Source organism: Lathyrus oleraceus, chromosome 5 (assembly GCF_024323335.1).
Source record: "Lathyrus oleraceus cultivar Zhongwan6 chromosome 5, CAAS_Psat_ZW6_1.0, whole genome shotgun sequence".
NCBI lineage: Eukaryota > Viridiplantae > Streptophyta > Magnoliopsida > Fabales > Fabaceae > Lathyrus > Lathyrus oleraceus.
In genome coordinates, this window is record NC_066583.1 from 153,045,645 (window position 1) to 153,059,026 (window position 13,382).

Consider the following 13,382-nt stretch of genomic DNA (forward strand, 5'->3'; position numbering starts at 1 on the left):
ATTTGAATTTTCAAACCACTTTTTTGGATCAAACAGCCTTTCTATCATCACTTTCAACTCAGAATTTTCCAGAAAATGAGAAAAACGATGAACATCAAAAGTTAACGAAAATGGACATGGCCATATCCGTTCGAACCGTCTCTTCAAGAGGAACATGAATATCATACTATTACATCCTAAAAGTTCCTAAATCTCTCGAATCGACTCACTTAGGGTTTGTGTTCATACTTTCAATTCAAGATTTCTCCCTACTCAGTTCACTATTTCATAAACCACAAGCATATTCGTGACCTACACAGCATGCACTACCAAACGCACATGAACTTGCAGCAAATTATGAGATTCGAAAAAACCTCAAACCTGGAAATGGCAGTGTTATGGTGAGGTCCTTGAGCTTCGATTCTTCAAAACAGTTGTTGAATAATGATGAGGAAGCAAGATGCGAAGCTCAGGTTCGATCAATGTTGCTCCTAATGCTCAAAATTCAATTTCACCATGGATGACACTTGAAGATGCAGCTGCGATTTCATGCTCCTCTCCCTCCAAATCATCAAAACAGCTTGAGAGGATGATTATGTGAATTCAAACCAAAAAGAATTTCGAACTTTGGTGTAGAATTGATGGAGAATTTTGGAAATGAAGGTTTTTGTGTTCTTGAGGGTTTGGAGAGAATGAAGAGTTTCTTGATCTGGTTTTTGGTGAATGAGTTTTCTGTTATGATTAGGAGAAGATTATGAATATATATGTGGTCTTAATCCTTTACTAATCATGTTAATTAGCATTTGGCTTAATTAAGTGATAATGTAATTTTTGCAAATGAGGGCAAATTGGTCAATACACAATGACAGCACATGCCAGCTCACAATTGGTTCCAACATGTCCAAAACACCATATGTGAAGTGTAGAAACAATTCCCATTGCAATTGGTCATGTATTTCTCAAACTCACCATGTATTTGCAAAATGTCCATTTTTGTCATTTCCATTTTTCAAGACAAAACTCAAACCATGTGCATTAACCATGAAATGAATATTCAAACACACTTAAAATGCCATTCCTGAGGTGTTGGAAAAAGTCCCATTCAAAAATTCCCAATATTTTGACTTTTGGACAATTTTGCCCCTGGTCCAATTCAGCTGTCCAGTTGAAAAGTGACTTTTTGCCTTGGCCATTTTTGGGAAAATCCAATGATGCACCCTCAAAGTACATGTCAAATGGAGTTTGTGCATATAAAGAACTTGCAATTTGGACAAAGTATGTGGTAGTTATGGCCTCCTGATTACGGATCTTTTCTGAAATTCACTGAGCCATATTTTGCAAACCGTACATTGGATTTTCAAGTTCTTGGACTTTTTGGAAAGGTGAGAACAAGATCTACATCTGTCATGTTGAACAATTTTTCATTTGAAGCTTCCTTGGACTTCTGTTTTTGAGGTCAAAAACTTTCCATTTTTGGAAACTTCAGTTACCAGTCACTTGCTATTTTTGGCAGTTTTTGTCCTGACCTGATTTTCTTCAATTTTAAGCTTTGAGATGTCATTTAACACTTGTTCCAACATGAATGAAGTGTGTCTAACTCATTTCCACCTCCAAATTCACCAGATCATGTACAGTTGACCACAGTTGACTTTTCAACTGACAGATGAATCAGGCAATGCACAGATCAATTTGAACCCCAATCTCCAACTGAAATGGCTCAAGGGTGAAACCCTAGCCTCAATAATCACCATATAATCACAAAATGAAACTCATAACCATCAGAAACCTCATCTCCTGATCCAGCCCTGATTGGCCCAATACAGCTGATTAGGGTTGACTAGTGGTCAAAACCCTAATCTCAAGGAATCTTCTCCAATCTCTTGATGACACCCAACCATGATGATGATGATGTATCATTGTAATCAATATGAAGACCAACATCCATTGGAGAATCATAAAACCCTAATTCACAGCCCAATCCTCAGATGGCTAATGATCAGTCAATAAACCCTAGGCTTGCACTTTGACTTCCTCATCTTCTGATCAAGACTTGGGAGGATAGCTTGCACAATGTAACCACATGATATGCAATATGCAATGCCTAATGACCTAAAATGAAATGCAAATATGTTAATGCTAGTCCCAAGAGAGGAGGGCAAATTTTGAGGTGTTACAACCCTTATCTCAAACTCTCGCTCTGTTGACTTAGGTTATATAATTAAATCCAAATGCTTAACTCTCGTCCTCACATTCAATCTTTAAAAATACTTTTCGGAAAAGGTCAGAATTTAATTAACTCTAAAACTTGCTCTCGCCCTGATCTAGAATTAATGCCTAACTTACACTGTCCAGTTAAAACCTCAAACTCTCGCTCTATTGATTTTAACTTCTTTATGTCCTTTACTTTTGTAAAAAATCTTGTTATTAAACCTGTAAGTTGAGACCGTAAAAAGATTGATTTTAATTTTAAGTTTAAATAGACCGACTCAGTCTTGACCCCTTATTCTGCTTACTTTACATACCGATATCTAGGCGAATTAGCCAGACATGCTAAATAAACAAGAATACATATCATGCATAAACAGACTCATTCCAGGCAGACAATATAAATAAATAATAAAACAAAACATTAAATAATGATTAAAGAACCTGAATGCGTAATACAATAGTCTTGAACACTCCACCACAAGCCGGTAGGATTTGTTCTTGGATTCTTCAATTAATCAATAAATTAAACCAAGGAAATAAAACTAGAATCTAACGTAAGGTTAGATCCGATAAAAAGTTGCACAATAGTTTCCGGTGTAGAAACTATTATGCGAAAAATATCTAAATGCTAAAAAGGGAAAGGTAAATTGCAAGGGAAAAAGAATGTAGAACTTGCAAAAGAAATAAATAAATAAACAATGTTAAGTTGCTGGAAAAGAAAAATAAGCAAAGGCGTAAAAAGAAAGAAAATTGGAAAAGCTTCGACAATGTGAGCGTGGAAAAACCGAGGAACCCTTTTAGGTTTTTGAAGTAGCTATTTATATTGGTGCTGGTAACTGCTTTTCGTTTCCCAAGGTCTTCAACGTGGCTAAATGCACGGCGTGGATATAGGACACAAACTCCTCAACGTCTCTTCAAGTCTTCTGAGGGCGTTACTTGCGCCAAAAAGGTAGTGGAATTGTGTGACGCTCGTCACACCATGTGTGACGTCCGTCACAAGGCTGTTTTGCGTGACGCTCGTCACGCACCCTGTGACGTCCGTCACAGGCACAACATTGGTGACTTGTGCGCTTTGGGCTGGGCTTTGGCATTTGGTTCCTTTTCTCTCCTTTTTGCGCCTCCTTTTCTTCCATTTTCACTTGTTCTTCAAAATAGACTACCTGCGACAAATAGGAAGAAAATACCACGTAATATCTCATAAAATGCAGTAAACCGAAATAAATAGTCATAGAATTTAATGGAATTAAGTCCTAAAATATGATATAATTTCGTGTTATCAAACTCCCCCATACTTAGATCTTTGCTTGTCCTCAAGCAAAATTCAGCATAGAAATCGTTTTCAAAAATTTAGCCAGGCGAAGTTTCAAAACACACATCAATTCGTAATAGGTTGCAAGTGGATTTTGTTTAGAAGCAACTTGAGTTTAACCTTGACATCAACAACTACCGTTACAACCTCAGATAACCCGACCTTATGCAAACCAGTTCGAGCAATGCCATTATAGCTGTCCTAGTTCCTTTACTCTTATTTCACCCGTTTTCATTCTAGCGAAATCACATTAAGCCCTTTATCTTTTCGCGCACATAGTGGAGTAACCGGTTAGTGATTATGATCCGCTTTTAGCTAGAAGTTCTGGTACATAAGTCGGATAACTTCGTTATTCAGTCCATTGCAAATTGTGGGGGATCGAACCGTAGTCCGCCCTACCGAGTTCAGTACCAGATACCTACTGAACCAACTCATAATGGATCTTTCATATTGTGTTTTTGCATGATCTGCAACCTTTAGATTAAATGATCTGGTAAGGATCACCTAATTTAATCAGTGCATTTCCTGATATATTCATATATTTTATGTTACTTTGGGGGATCATTCACTTATATTCATCGGCTCTCCACGTAGTTTGCTATTAAGATGGTGCTGACTTCTCGTATAAACTACTCGGGGTTACTATAAAACTAAAAGTTCGAGGAACCGGTATAATAGGTACTTATCCTGATCTAACATGTTGAGGTTCTCATAGCGTTGTTATGGTAGTGATTTTTGTCTTGATTTCACTCAAGTTGTATAAAATAAGCGACCTTTATACTTATTGGGTGTGTTAAATTTTTGTTATGGCTCATGAAAATTTTTGAGGGAATAGATAATAGAAATTTTCACACTCGGGACTTAACTTAAAATTTTTTTTTTTTTTTTTTTTTATGGGAAATAACATTAAAAGGAAAAGTACATACTTGAACAATGGAAATAGGAAGAACAAGTTTTCCCCCCCATACTTAAATTAAACATTGTCCCCAATGTTTTAAGGAAATGAAATACAATATGGAAAGGAAAAAGAAACTACAACTAAGGTTGTCTTCCGCCTCTGGTTCTTGGACCTGGTGATCTCTGACGTAAGTCTAAGTTGTCGAACCTGCTGAACAACTCAGTAAACCGCTGGTCGGTTATGGCATTCCTAGCATCCTGTTGCTGTTGCATTTGACGCATCATCTGCAGCATTTCGACGTTCTGTGCCTGCATACCGTCGATAGCATCCATAATGTCGTCGTTGGTTGCAGGCCTTCGTCGTCGACGACGTTGGGAGGATGGGCCAGTTGCATTACTGGGAGGGTGGAGCGGGACTGACTGTTGTGTAGGCGGATGATCACCTTGTTCCATTTCTGCAAACTCATCTGTTTGCGGGTTTGTTTGTGAAGGCTCGGTGGTTTCGGGAGCGTTTAGATCGTAGAGGTGGCGGTCGGGGTTTGTGACATCAGTGCGGGCAGTATTTGGTAGAACAACGCTTGGGACTGCCTGGTTGTTCACCATAAGATAATATCCTCCGCCTACTCTGTTCTTAATCAAGCGGCTGGATCGACAGTAGCTGATATCCATAGATAGGGGAGGTAGGGATTCTAAAGTTTGGAGTTTATCCCCTAGGTTTAGGCCAAGTGCTATGGTGGTGATTAATCCACCGATTATAAAAGGTTGCCTGCCTCTAGCACATAAGGTGCGGATATGATGAAAGAGAAAGGAGGCGGCGTTTACCTGAGTATCTGGTTCGAAGACGCACTGGAGGAAAAATAGTTCCTTTGAGTTGACCTTGCTGTTGTTTGGCCTTCCAAAAATTGTGTTTTGCAAAATGCGGATAAAGTACCGGATAGTGGGGTTATGTATATGGGAGAGAAGGAGCTCTTCCCAGTTGTAGGTATCTATACCGGAAATTTTCTTAAAAAGGCCGAAAACGCCAACTGTGTTCCAGTTTGAGGTTGGAGGGATCCTGGCGTGCAGCAGACCTTCTGTGGGAAATTGTAGCATGGTACTCAATTGGTTTTGGGTTAGGGAGTACTCGGTGTTGAACATCCGGAAGGTTGCGGTACCGGTTAGAAATTCGTCTTCACCGGCGGGAGTGGTGTAGTCGTATGAACTTAAGAATTCTAAGGTTAGGGATGGGTAGGTGGGTTGATTATGAGTGCAAAGGAAGGTTAAGTTGGCTTGACGGAGCATCCATTCGATACCTTGGAGTAGGCCTAATTGTTGTAAACAAGGTAAATCGGGGTACCTGGTGGAAGCGACGCCTCGCTGTTGGAAACGCTCGAATTGCTCCCTCTGATAATTGTCATCTACGGATCGGAAGATGATATTTCCGAAATTCTGATTTCCCGCCATTGTGATGAATTTTGAAGGGGTGATTTGGAAAGAAAAAGAAATGTATTTGATAGGAGAGAATTGTTTGTGGTGAATGAAGGAAGGTTTGGTGGGTATTTATAGGAGAAGAATTTGGAAGGTGGAAAGAAAAGGTGGTTGAAAAGTAATTAAGTGTGGTTAAATGAAAAATGAATGGGGAAGGTAAAAAGTTAAAGGTGTAACGTTCGTCTCCAACGGCTCCTTAACGTTCACTAGTCTGAGGAGTGTTACGCTCGTCACAGGGGTGTGACGCTCGTAACAGGCAATAGGCGTGCCGTCCGTTACGGATAGTGTGACGCTCGTCACACATTCCTTTTTGGAAAGGCTTCAGTAGCATTTCACAAAATCACTTCGGTAAAGGATTTAATTTTTGTTATTTATTTTGTTTTGTTTTGCTTATGATCAGTTTAGTCTGCAGTTTAATTTATGGTGCACGCTTAATCTGCTTTGTATAATAATAATTCATAGGTAGCAACAGTAGAGCATAATAGCTATTGCATAATAAAATTAAATAAACAGCTTCAATAAAAATGATCATAATGTAATACAGGAAAGGAAAACAATGAAATGAAAGAAAAAAAATAAATGCGAACACGAATTCAAATAACATTAATGAAAAATCTAATTTAAAACTAAATAACTTAGAAAAATAACTAAACTCTATCCCTCTGTACGATCTCTGGCCGGAGGAGCAAAAGAGTTAACATGATGTAGCAACTCGTGAAACTGATTCGTCATACTGCTCATGTATCCTAGAACTTCGTGTCTCATGTTAGTAAATTCTCCTCTGAGGGCGTCTTGTTCTGACATCAAAGCTTCAATGGCGGTGTTATAATCAGTTCCGGGCATATGATGTCGGAGGTCAGGTATGGCTGATTCTTCGGTCTGAACAGGCTGAGGAGGAGGGTCAATATCATAATAGCCGGATGGTGTCTGAGGGTCAGATTCAGCATGAGGGATCTGGTCAACATAATTCTCATAGTCATTACAAATCTCATAATCCTGGATGGATTCAGTGGATCTAGCAGGAGTTGGGGTTTCATTCAGGTTATAGAGCCAACTCCTTTGGTTATGAACACTAGTCCTAGGATCGGGCATGGTGAATAGGCAGAGAACCTGGTTATCAATAATAAGCTCAAACTCATCAGTCCCTAGGTTTGCTATAAACATAGTGTTGAAGAGGAAAGGTATACTCATAGTAGTAATGCCACAAAAAGGGCTAAGGTCAAGCATAGGCTGACGTAATCCAATAGCATTACCTATCATAGTTATCAAACCGCCTATTCTAATGGGTGCTCGCTCATCCTGGATAAGGTGGTCCAAATTAGCTAACATAAAAGTGGCACCGTTCACTGGACGGTTCTGGGAAGCACAAAATATGATGAAGAGTTCATCACGTGAAACTGAAGTACTATTTGGCTTCTTCCCAAATAAAGTGTGGGTCAGGATCTTATGGAAATAGCGAAAGGCCGGGTTGTGTATGTTTCCAGAGAGAAACTCATGTTCTTCGGGCTCATCATTTCCAGTCAGCCTACCCCAAAAGTGTTCAAGCTCTCTATATTCAAAAAGTTCTTCCTGGCTTACAGTGAATGTATCAAAGGAGGTAGGGAAACCCAAAAGGTTGGTGAAGTCTCTAATATTAAATTGGTACTCCATGTTGAACATTCTGAACTGGATAAAACCTCTGCTAATTCCTTTTCCATGGCTGGGTAGATAGATTAATGAGCTAAGGAATTCTAGTGTGAGTCTCCGGTAGGTGGTGAAATGTCTCAGGATAGGGGATGTCTCCCATCCTATCTGATTCAGCAAATACAGGACACTCTGTCTCAGTCCAAGGGCAGTCATAGCCCAATCATCGGCATATAAACTAGGTAGCATCTCTCTAGCGGCTAGTTCTTCAAACTTTTGTTTCTGAGCCATTCCTCTGAACTTGATACCCATACGATCAATATGTCCCATCTGGTTAGTGTTAGCTAGAGAAAAGAAAATATGAGTTTAAGTCAGGATTTGGCCAAATGCCGAAAGAAGAAAAAATTATTATTATTATATTTTTTTCTTTTTGAATAAATCAAGAATGAATGCTAAACAGAAATTAAAAGAATAATTAAGAAAGAAATAGGGAAATGATAATAATAGAATAATAAAATAACAAACTAATTTGTGGGTTGTCTCCCACTAAGCGCTTTGTTTAAATGTCGCAAGCTCGACAAAGAAACTGTTAAATATAATCTATAGGTCCTGGGGGCGTTTCGTCTAAGTGTAGGGTTTGCGAGTCCTCGTTGGTTTCCGCATAGTGATAGTGTTTCAGACGTTGCCCGTTTACGGTGAACGGTTCTGTAGATTTTCCTTTTATTTCTACCGCTCCACTGGGAAAGATTTTAGTGATATGAAAAGGCCCTGACCATCTGGATCGTAGTTTTCCCGGGAATAACTTTAGTCTAGAGTTAAATAAAAGTACTGCGTCGCCTTGCTTGAAGATTTTCCTCGATATACGCTTGTCATGCCATTGTTTTGTTCTTTCTTTATAGATTCTGGCATTTTCATAGGCGTCTCTTCTGAGTTCCTCTAATTCGTTTATGTCAAGGATTCTCTTTTCACCGGCGGCTTTATAATTCCAATTTAGATTTCTAATAGCCCAATAGGCTTTATGTTCTAATTCTACCGGGAGGTGACAGGATTTTCCATAAATGAGCTTAAATGGGGTCGTCCCTATGGGGGTTTTATAAGCAGTTCGGTAAGCCCACAAAGCTTCTGGTAATTTCAATGACCAATCTTTCCTTGAAGTGGCGACCGTTTTTTCTAGTATTTGCTTGATTTCTCTGTTAGATACTTCCACTTGTCCACTGGTTTGAGGGTGGTAAGGTGTCGCTATCCTATGTCTTACTCCATACTTAAATAATAATTTTTCGAGTACCTTGGATATAAAGTGCGATCCACCATCACTGACTACTATTCTTGGGATGCCAAATCTCGGAAATATTATATTCTTAAAGAGTTTAGTTACTACTCGGGTGTCGTTTGTTGGGGATGCTACAGCTTCGATCCATTTTGATACGTAGTCAACTGCCACGAGTATGTATTTGTTACCGAAAGAGGATGGAAAGGGTCCCATGAAGTCTATCCCCCACACGTCGAAAATCTCTACTTCCAAAATACCTTTTTGTGGCATCTCGTCACGTCTAGATATGTTTCCCGTGCGTTGACATCTGTCACACTCCTTAATAGCCGCATGTACGTCCTTCCATATAGTTGGCCAATAGAAGCCGGCTTGTAGGATTTTAGAGCAGGTCTTGGATGTACTTGTGTGTCCACCATAAGGAGCGGAGTGACAGTGTTGGATTATATTTTCTACCTCTTCTTCGGGTATACATCGATGGAAAATACCATCGGGGCCTCTTTTGAAAATTAAGGGATCATCCCAGTAATAGTGTTTTATGTCGTAGAAGAATCGTTTCTTCTGCTGGTAAGATAAAGTAGGTGGAACTATTCCGGCAGCTAAATAATTGACTAGATCAGCGTACCATGGTGTGACGGATATAGCTAAGGTGGTTTCTACTTGCATGTCGGAGTTGCTCTCTTCCAAAGTAGCTATAAGTTTGTCATACGAGAAATCATCATTAATTGATGTTCTTTCCGGTTCAAGGTTCTCAAGTCTAGAGAGATGGTCTGCTACTACGTTTTCAGTTCCTTTCTTGTCCTTGATTTCTAAGTCGAATTCTTGTAGCAACAAGATCCATCTTAGTAGTCTAGGTTTAGCGTCCTTTTTTGTTAAAAGGTACCTGATAGCAGCGTGATCAGTGTAGACTATTATTTTGGCTCCTACCAAGTAAGAACGAAATTTATCTAGCGCAAATACCACTGCTAGGAGTTCTTTCTCGGTAGTGGCGTAATTCATTTGCGCTTCATCCAGGGTTCTGCTTGCGTAATATATTACGTGAAACTTTTTATCCTTTCGTTGTCCTAAAACAGCACCTACAGCATAATCGCTGGCATCGCACATTATTTCGAATGGTTCATTCCAGTCTGGTGTCTGCATTATGGGTGCGGAGATCAATGCTTGTTTAAGAGTTTGAAATGCTTTTAAACAGTTATCGTCGAATATGAATTCGGCATCTTTCATCAATAGTCCGGTTAAAGGTTTAGTTATCTTAGAGAAGTCTTTGATGAATCGTCGGTAAAAACCGGCGTGTCCTAAAAAGCTTCGTACTTCTCTTACGGTTCTTGGGGGTTGAAGATTTTCGGTTACCTCTATTTTGGCTTTGTCTACTTCAATTCCTCTGTTCGAGATGATGTGTCCTAAAACGATTCCTTCTTGTACCATAAAGTGGCACTTCTCCCAGTTAAGTACTAAGTTTACTTTTACACATCGCTCAAAGACTCTTTCTAGGTTTTCAAGGCATTCCTCGAAACTTTGTCCGTATACAGAAAAGTCATCCATAAATACTTCCATGATGTTTTCGAGAAAGTCGGTGAATATTGCCATCATGCATCTTTGAAAGGTTGCAGGGGCATTACACAGACCAAACGGCATTCGTCTATAAGCGAAGGTACCAAAAGGGCACGTGAACGTTGTCTTTTCTTGGTCATCAGGGTGAATTGGTATTTGAAAGAAGCCTGAATAACCGTCTAGATAACAGAAATGTGAATGTTTTGCTAATCGTTCTAACATTTGGTCAATGAATGGTAAAGGGAAATGATCTTTTCGGGTTGCTTTGTTTAGTTTCCTATAATCAATGCACATTCTCCATCCCGATTCGATTCGTTTAGTTATAGTTTCTCCTTTTTCGTTTTCAATAACGGTTATGCCTCCTTTCTTTGGTACAACGTGTACAGGGCTAACCCATTTGCTATCAGATATAGGATATATAATACCTGCTTCCAATAACTTGGTTATTTCTTTCTTTACTACCTCACTCAGGATCGGATTTAGTCTTCTCTGGTGTTCCCTAGAGGTTTTACAGTCTTCTTCTAACATGATGCGGTGCATACAAATAGAAGGGCTTATTCCTTTAAGATCGGTGATGTGGTATCCTAGTGCGGTGGGGTACTTCCTTAAGATATGTAAGAGTTTTTCTGTTTCGAGTCTTCCTAGATCTGCATTAACTATCACAGGTCGTTCAAGTTCTAAGTCTAGGAATTCATATCTCAGATTTTTGGGAAGTGTTTTCAGGTCAGGGGTTGGTTTGTTAAGACATTGCGTAGGGTCCGGTGTTATTGCTAAACATTGGTTAGATTTGTCTTCTAAAAGATAGTCTGATGATTTGTCTTCTCCTAACTCTGCTTCTTTTATGCATTCATCGATGATATCCATGAAGTAACATGTATCTTCTATTGCAGGTGCTTTCAAGAATTGGGAAAGAATGAATTCAATTTTCTCTTCACCTACTTCGAAGGTGAGTCGTCCTCGTTTTACGTCTATGATTGCACCGGCAGTTGCTAAAAATGGTCTTCCCAGTATAATGGGTGTAATATCATCTTCTCTAATGTCCATAATTGTAAAATCAGTGGGAATGTAAAACTGACCTATGCGTACGGGAACGTTTTCAAGGATTCCTACAGGATATTTGATGGAACGATCTGCTAGTTGCACGGACATTTTGGTTGGTCTTAATTCTCCCATTTCCAGTTTCTTACATATGGATAAAGGCATAACGCTAATTCCGGCTCCTAAATCGCATAAAGCTTTGTCGATGACAAATTTTCCTATGTGACAGGGTATAGAGAAACTACCCGGATCCTTGAGTTTAGGAGGCATGTTTTGGATTATTGCGCTACATTCGGCAGGGAGTGTAACGGTTTCGCTATCCTCAAGTTTCCTCTTATTAGAAAGGATTTCTTTTAAGAATTTAGCATATGAGGGCATCTGCGTAATAGCTTCGGTGAACGGAATTGTAACGTTTAATTGTTTAAGGAGATCAACAAATTTTCTAAATTGGCCCGCATCTTTGGTTTTAACAAGCCTTTGAGGATAGGGGATAGGTGGTTTGTAAGGTGGTGGAGGTACATAAGGTTCCTTCTTTTCTAGGGTTTCCTTATTTCTCTCTTCCTTTTCCTTAGGTTCACTTTCCTCAGTTGATTTCTTAGGGTTTTGGTTTTCTATCCTTGGGTCAGACGGTCCTTCCACTTCCGTTCCACTTCTTAATATAATTGCATGAGCTTGGCTTCTCGGATTAGGTTGGGGCTGTCCAGGGAATGTACCAGTTGGGGCAGCAGTAGGTGCTTGTTGTTGAGCTACTTGAGATATTTGTGTTTCCAGCATTTTGTTATGGGTAGCCAAGGCATCTACTTTGCTTGCTAGTTGTTTAAGTTGTTCGCCAGTGTGTATGTTCTGGTTTAAGAAATCTTTATTGGTTTGTTGTTGGGAAGCTATAAAGTTTTCCATCATGATTTCCAAGTTGGATTTTCTAGGGGTATTATTGTTAGGCATGGATGGATTCGGTTTCTGATATCCCGGAGGTATAGATGGGGCTTGATTTGGAGACTGTCCAGGTGCGTACAAAGCATTATTACTCTTATATGAAAAGTTTGGATGGTTCTTCCAATTTGAGTTATAGGTGTTCGAATAGGGGCTTCCTTGAGCATAGTTTACTTGCTCTGCTTGGATTCCAGTCAAGAGTTGACAGTCCGTAGGAGTGTGGCCTTGGATTCCACAGACCTCGCAATTCTGAGTTATAGCAACCACGGCGGCTGGAGGTGATACGTTTAAACTTTCAATTTTCTGGACCAAAGCATCCACTTTTGCATTAACGTGATCAAGGTTACTTATCTCGTACATGCCAGTTTTCGTTTGAGGTTTTTCCACCGTTGTTCGTTCGGTTCCCCACTGATAGTGGTTTTGGGCCATGCTCTCGATAAGCTGGTAGGCATCAGCATAAGGTTTGTTCATTAGTGCACCACCTGCAGCGGCGTCTATTGTTAACCTTGTGTTGTATAAGAGACCATTATAAAATGTATGAATTACTAACCAGTCTTCCAAACCATGGTGTGGGCAAAGTCTCATCATGTCTTTGTATCTTTCCCATGCTTCGAAAAGAGACTCGTTGTCTTTCTGTTTAAATCCGTTTATCTGGGCTCTTAACATAGCTGTTTTGCTTGGCGGAAAGTATCGGGCAAGAAAAACTTTCTTCAACTCGTTCCATGTGGTGACTGAGTTGGAAGGGAGAGATTGAAGCCATCTTCTAGCGCTATCTCTTAATGAGAAAGGAAAAAGACGAAGTCGAATTGCCTCTGAAGTGACACCATTAGCTTTAACAGTATCAGCGTATTGAACAAATACGGATAAATGAAGGTTTGGATCCTCGGTAGGATTTCCAGAGAATTGGTTCTGTTGCACAGCCTGCAACATCGAAGGTTTAAGTTCGAAGTTGTTTGCTTCGATTGCGGGCGGAGCAATACTTGAATGCGGCTCATCTTGCGATGGAGCGGCGTAATCTCTAAGAGCACGAGCTGGTTCTGCCATCTCGGGTGAAAGAAGAAGATCTTTGAGATCAGGAAATTCGATAGGAGGGAGATTGTTTTCAGCACGGTA

At 39.8% G+C, this 13,382-nt stretch overlaps 1 pseudogene; it reads left to right on the forward strand.

Moving 5' to 3' along the window:
• Window positions 1-12,828: 12,828 nt before the first annotated feature.
• Window positions 12,829-12,928, forward strand: LOC127089224 (uncharacterized; annotated as a pseudogene).
• Window positions 12,929-13,382: the final 454 nt, after the last annotated feature.